The following is a 6,972-nucleotide window of genomic DNA, read 5'->3' on the forward strand; positions in this document are numbered from 1 at the left end:
AAACTCCGGATCCCCTCACCTGCCGCCTTCTCGGGTCCGAGTGCCACCGAGACTGCGCCCCCCCGCGCTGTCCCAGGTGAGCTTTCTCGTCGGTACCGGCGAACTCGTCGCCTGGAGCCGGAAGATGGAGCAGACGCACAAAGCCGCGCCGATGCGGCGTAGCGATTGGGCCGGCGCCGCAGTGTATTCTGGGGAACGTAGTCTCCAGGCTGTAAAGATTGCCGCGCGCCGCGAGGCCCGGTCTCGCGATGCTTCGCAGTGGGCGGTACCCGTGTGCGCCCGTCGGGGGAACCCGATGGAGTGCGTTCTGCGGTGGGAGTTGCTGTGTGAGAGCCGGTGCGTGGAGCGTGCTGTGCGCGTGCGATCGCCTCTCTGGTTGCGGGTGCGACTGTGTGAGGGGCCGTGACCACGTGTTCGGCGCTGCTTGTGACGGTGAATGTCGTGTTTGGTTCCGACCCGGCCGTTGATTGGGACCGTTCGACGGTTGTGTGTGACTTGAGTAAAAGGATGTTTGGGCGGAAAAAATGGTCTCCGCCATGAAGTCAGCATTTCCGTGGAGCAGCCATGACCCCCGAAGGCTTGGAGGGAGGAAAAAGGCTCAAGGGTTTGTCTGATAACCGATTGTAAACATTGGATCTGTGTTGGAATAAATGTCGAGCATGGGGATGCCAGATCGGCAAAAACGTTTTACACGAGACGTGGAGGAGTTTCCTGTTCAGGGGTGACCTCTCGGCCAAGTCCCCTTCCGCTCCCGGCAGCTCATTGATCGAATGACATTCTAGGAAGAATCATTGATCGGCTGCCTCTCTCGCAAGCCCCCTCTGCGTGTGGAAGCGAGGGGAGCCCTGGATCCGCACATCCCGAGCGGCGTGGTCCCTGTGGCCGGGTGTCCCCGGGTCCTGGATGCTCCGGCCCCGTGATGCCTGGTCCCTCCCTGTGGCCGGGTGTCCCCGGGTCCTGGATGCTCCGGACCCGTGATGCCTGGTCCCTCCCTGTGGCCGGGTGTCCCCGGGTCCTGGATGCTCCGGCCCCGTGATGCCTGGTCCCTCCCTGTGGCCGGGTGTCCCCGGGTCCTGGATGCTCCGGCCCCGTGATGCCTGGTCCCTCCCTGTGGCCGGGTGTCCCCGGGTCCTGGATGCTCCGGACCCGTGATGCCTGGTGCCTCCCTGTGGCCGGGTGTCCCCGGGTCCTGGATGCTCCGGACCCGTGATGCCTGGTGCCTCCCTGTGGCCGGGTGTCCCCGGGTCCTGGATGCTCCGGACCCGTGATGCCTGGTGCCTCCCTGTGGCCGGGTGTCCCCGGGTCCTGGATGCTCCGGACCCGTGATGCCTGGTGCCTCCCTGTGGCCGGGTGTCCCCGGGTCCTGGATGCTCCGGACCCGTGATGCCTGGTGCCTCCCTGTGGCCGGGTGTCCCCGGGTCCTGGATGCTCCGGACCCGTGATGCCTGGTGCCTCCCTGTGGCCGGGTGTCCCCGGGTCCTGGATGCTCCGGACCCGTGATGCCTGGTCCCTCCCTGTGGCCGGGTGTCCCCGGGTCCTGGATGCTCCGGACCCGTGATGCCTGGTCCCTCCCTGTGGCCGGGTGTCCCCGGGTCCTGGATGCTCCGGACCCGTGATGCCTGGTCCCTCCCTGTGGCCGGGTGTCCCCGGGTCCTGGATGCTCCGGACCCGTGATGCCTGGTCCCTCCCTGTGGCCGGGTGCCCCCGGGTCCTGGATGCGCATCAGGCCCCGTGATGGTGCCTGGTCCCTCCCAGGACCAGGTGGTGGCTTGTCCTGGAGCCACGCGCAGGGTACCCCGTGGAAATAGACACGCTGAGGATGTTTATCTGGAGCCAGAAGGGGAAGTGCTCAAGCAGCACCCGGCACCCGTGCAGATGCAGGAAAAAGGGCCCTCGCGCTGTCTGATGGTGGCAGCCAAGCTTGAATGGGGAAAGACAGTGGGAAAATGCACCAGGAGGGAGTCCCTGCTTCCAGCGCTGACGGTGTCATTGGACAGAAGTTGCTCTAAACAAAAAACCAGGTAATGGGGTCCAGCCGCCCCGGCTCAGGGGTTGAGTGTCCACCTAGGACAAGGAGGTCACGGGTTCGATTCCCGGTCAAGGGCACATGCCCGGGTTGCGGGCTCCATCCCCAGTAGGGGGCATGCAGGGGGCAGCCCATCCATGACTCTCTCTCATCATCGAAGTCTCTCTCTCTCTCCCTTCCTCTCTGAAATCAATAAAAATATATATTAATCATGTTATTTTTTATTCTCATGTGTCTCCTTTTCACTTCTCATTGCTATTAATTCCTCTCCAACGCCTACAGGTACAAGAGGGCTTATGCCTTGTTGTTGCTGCTTTAGTGGTTGAATTATTTGCGTTTTGCTTGGAAAACAAAACGTATAGTTGCAATGTTCCCTTAGGGCACCTCCACCACTCGGCCGATTAACTGCCTCGCGTGGTCACTGGCGTTAAATCTCTAAACAAATGACTCCACGCGGCTCTTTATCGTCCCAGTCCCCTTGGACGCAAACACTTTGAAATGTTTCTGTTTAAAATATCAGGCCCACGTAGGCACACCCCCTATTGAAAAGTGTATCCAAAATGTGTGCGAGAAAATAATACCGATTCCTGGCAGCACACAGAATACTGCAATTTCTATTCCTTTAGGAATGGAAGCCCAGATTATTGAAAATTTGAAATAGCCCTGCCCTGCCCTAACCGGTTTGGCTCAGTGGATAGAGCGTCGGCCTGCGGACTGAAGGGTCCCGGGTTCGATTCCGGTCAAGGGCATGTACCTTGGTTGCGGGCACATCCCCAGTGCGGGGCGTGCAGGAGGCAGCTGATCGATGTTTCTCTCATCGATGTTTCTAACTCTCTATCCCTCTCCTTTCCTCTCTGTAAAAAAATCAATAAAATATATATTAACAAAAAATAAAAATAAAAAATGAATTAAAAAATAGCCCTGCCCACAGAAGCCTGTGGAATCATCATCATCATCATCATAAATTCGAGTCTGTTATTTCTTCTGAGTCTTACCCAGGTTGGTTTATATCACCCGTGTGCCAACGTTAACATGATCTTTTCTTTCCTTTTCTGGGTTTGAATGATTTTTTTAAAAATTAATTTTAAATCCTAGAGGCCCGGTGCACAAAATTTCGTGCATGGGGTGGCAGGGTCCCTCAGCCCGGCCTGCACCCTCTTGCCATCCGGGACCCCTCGGGGGATGTCAGACTGCCGGTTTAGGCTCCATCCCACAGGCCAGGCCAGGGATCGGGCAAAAACCGGCAGCCGGACATCCCTCTCGCAATCCAGGACCGCGGGCTCCTAAGCGCTCGCCTGCCTGCCTGCCTGATCGCCCCTAACCACCTCTGCCTCGGCCCCTACCACCACGGCTTTGTCCGGAAGGACGCCCGGAATGACGTCCAGAAGGTCGTTTGGCTGTCTGGTCTAATTAGCATATTACGCTTTTATTGTTACAGATATTTTTATTGATTTCAGAGAGAAAGAGAGAGAAAGAAACGCCCACAATGAGAGAGAATCACGGATCGGCCGCCTCCTGCATGCCCCCTAATGGGGATCCAGCCCGAAACCCGGGCATGTGCCCTTGACCGGGAATCGAACCCCGGGTGCCCCCGGGTCCTGGATGCTCCGGCCCCGTGATGCCTGGTCCCTCCCTGTGGCCGGGTGCCCCCGGGTCCTGGATGCTCCGGCCCCGTGATGCCTGGTCCCTCCCTGTGGCCGGGTGCCCCCGGGTCCTGGATGCTCCGGCCCCGTGATGCCTGGTCCCTCCCTGTGGCCGGGTGCCCCCGGGTCCTGGATGCTCCGGCCCCGTGATGCCTGGTCCCTCCCTGTGGCCGGGTGCCCCCGGGTCCTGGATGCTCCGGCCCCGTGATGCCTGGTCCCTCCCTGTGGCCGGGTGCCCCCGGGTCCTGGATGCTCCGGCCCCGTGATGCCTGGTCCCTCCCTGTGGCCGGGTGCCCCCGGGTCCTGGATGCTCCGGCCCCGTGATGCCTGGTCCCTCCCTGTGGCCGGGTGCCCCCGGGTCCTGGATGCTCCGGCCCCGTGATGCCTGGTCCCTCCCTGTGGCCGGGTGCCCCCGGGTCCTGGATGCTCCGGCCCCGTGATGCCTGGTCCCTCCCTGTGGCCGGGTGCCCCCGGGTCCTGGATGCTCCGGCCCCGTGATGCCTGGTCCCTCCCTGTGGCCGGGTGCCCCCGGGTCCTGGATGCTCCGGCCCCGTGATGCCTGGTCCCTCCCTGTGGCCGGGTGCCCCCGGGTCCTGGATGCTCCGGCCCCGTGATGCCTGGTCCCTCCCTGTGGCCGGGTGCCCCCGGGTCCTGGATGCTCCGGCCCCGTGATGCCTGGTCCCTCCCTGTGGCCGGGTGCCCCCGGGTCCTGGATGCTCCGGCCCCGTGATGCCTGGTCCCTCCCTGTGGCCGGGTGCCCCCGGGTCCTGGATGCTCCGGCCCCGTGATGCCTGGTCCCTCCCTGTGGCCGGGTGCCCCCGGGTCCTGGATGCTCCGGCCCCGTGATGCCTGGTCCCTCCCTGTGGCCGGGTGCCCCCGGGTCCTGGATGCTCCGGCCCCGTGATGCCTGGTCCCTCCCTGTGGCCGGGTGCCCCCGGGTCCTGGATGCTCCGGCCCCGTGATGCCTGGTCCCTCCCTGTGGCCGGGTGCCCCCGGGTCCTGGATGCTCCGGCCCCGTGATGCCTGGTCCCTCCCTGTGGCCGGGTGCCCCCGGGTCCTGGATGCTCCGGCCCCGTGATGCCTGGTCCCTCCCTGTGGCCGGGTGCCCCCGGGTCCTGGATGCTCCGGCCCCGTGATGCCTGGTCCCTCCCTGTGGCCGGGTGCCCCCGGGTCCTGGATGCTCCGGCCCCGTGATGCCTGGTCCCTCCCTGTGGCCGGGTGCCCCCGGGTCCTGGATGCTCCGGCCCCGTGATGCCTGGTCCCTCCCTGTGGCCGGGTGCCCCCGGGTCCTGGATGCTCCGGCCCCGTGATGCCTGGTCCCTCCCTGTGGCCGGGTGCCCCCGGGTCCTGGATGCTCCGGCCCCGTGATGCCTGGTCCCTCCCTGTGGCCGGGTGCCCCCGGGTCCTGGATGCTCCGGCCCCGTGATGCCTGGTCCCTCCCTGTGGCCGGGTGCCCCCGGGTCCTGGATGCTCCGGCCCCGTGATGCCTGGTCCCTCCCTGTGGCCGGGTGCCCCCGGGTCCTGGATGCTCCGGCCCCGTGATGCCTGGTCCCTCCCTGTGGCCGGGTGCCCCCGGGTCCTGGATGCTCCGGCCCCGTGATGCCTGGTCCCTCCCTGTGGCCGGGTGCCCCCGGGTCCTGGATGCTCCGGCCCCGTGATGCCTGGTCCCTCCCTGTGGCCGGGTGCCCCCGGGTCCTGGATGCTCCGGCCCCGTGATGCCTGGTCCCTCCCTGTGGCCGGGTGCCCCCGGGTCCTGGATGCTCCGGCCCCGTGATGCCTGGTCCCTCCCTGTGGCCGGGTGCCCCCGGGTCCTGGATGCTCCGGCCCCGTGATGCCTGGTCCCTCCCTGTGGCCGGGTGCCCCCGGGTCCTGGATGCTCCGGCCCCGTGATGCCTGGTCCCTCCCTGTGGCCGGGTGCCCCCGGGTCCTGGATGCTCCGGCCCCGTGATGCCTGGTCCCTCCCTGTGGCCGGGTGCCCCCGGGTCCTGGATGCTCCGGCCCCGTGATGCCTGGTCCCTCCCTGTGGCCGGGTGCCCCCGGGTCCTGGATGCTCCGGCCCCGTGATGCCTGGTCCCTCCCTGTGGCCGGGTGCCCCCGGGTCCTGGATGCTCCGGCCCCGTGATGCCTGGTCCCTCCCTGTGGCCGGGTGCCCCCGGGTCCTGGATGCTCCGGCCCCGTGATGCCTGGTCCCTCCCTGTGGCCGGGTGCCCCCGGGTCCTGGATGCTCCGGCCCCGTGATGCCTGGTCCCTCCCTGTGGCCGGGTGCCCCCGGGTCCTGGATGCTCCGGCCCCGTGATGCCTGGTCCCTCCCTGTGGCCGGGTGCCCCCGGGTCCTGGATGCTCCGGCCCCGTGATGCCTGGTCCCTCCCTGTGGCCGGGTGCCCCCGGGTCCTGGATGTGCATCAGGCCCCGTGATGATGCCTGGTCCCTCCCAGGACCAGGTGGCGGCTTGTCCTGGAGCCACGCGCAGGGTACCCCGTGGAAATAGACACGCTGAGGATGTTTATCTGGAGCCAGAAGGGGAAGTGCTCAAGCAGCACCCGGCACCCGTGCAGATGCAGGAAAAAGGGCCCTCGCGCTGTCTGATGGTGGCAGCCAAGCTTGAATGGGGAAAGACAGTGGGAAAATGCACCAGGAGGGAGTCCCTGCTTCCAGCGCTGACGGTGTCATTGGACAGAAGTTGCTCTAAACAAAAAACCAGGTAATGGGGTCCAGCCGCCCCGGCTCAGGGGTTGAGTGTCCACCTAGGACAAGGAGGTCACGGGTTCGATTCCCCGTCAGGACACATGCCCGGGGTGTGGGCTCGATTCCCCAGTGCGGGGCGTGCAGGAGGCCGCCGATCCATGATTCTCTCATTGATGTTTCTGTCTTTCCTCTCCCTTCCTCTCTGACATCAATAAAAAAGTATTTTTTAAAAAACGAAGTAACCTGTAATAAACTAATCTTTGCGGACGCTGGGCAGCGTGGATCCCGAGAGGAGGGGATTGAAGAACTGCAGTGGCTTTCTCTCGGGAGGCATATTCCAGACCTCAAGCCGCTGACACCAGCGACACAGTTTGGGGAGCCTGCGGTGCCAGGGATTGGGGGGCGGAGCGGGGACCAGGCCTGTGCCGGTAGCTGGAGGGCGCGCTGCCTCCGCGCTGGGCGGTGGGAGAACCTTCAGAGACAAGACGTGACGTCACAGAGGCCCCCTGGAAACAGCCAGTGATGCTGACCTCCCGGCTGGGACCTGGGGGACGGCCCTGGGCCAGTCCAGCAAAGTGGGGGGCCCCGCCCGGACCAGGGGCGACTGCGCAGTCCGGC

At 64.9% G+C, this 6,972-nt stretch overlaps 1 protein-coding gene across 1 annotated transcript in view; it reads right to left on the reverse strand.

The window, feature by feature from the left end:
* The window catches only part of LOC102255021 (zinc finger protein 582), an 8,156-nt gene extending 7,197 nt beyond the window's left edge, over positions 1-959 (reverse strand). The window contains exon 1 of the mRNA XM_014547702.1: positions 20-959. The gene's annotated coding sequence lies outside the window, so the exon portion shown is untranslated. The remainder of the gene's footprint in view (positions 1-19) is intronic.
* Positions 960-6,972: the final 6,013 nt, after the last annotated feature.

Source organism: Myotis brandtii, unplaced genomic scaffold (genome assembly GCF_000412655.1).
Source record: "Myotis brandtii unplaced genomic scaffold, ASM41265v1 scaffold1127, whole genome shotgun sequence".
NCBI classification, from domain to species: Eukaryota; Metazoa; Chordata; class Mammalia; order Chiroptera; family Vespertilionidae; genus Myotis; species Myotis brandtii.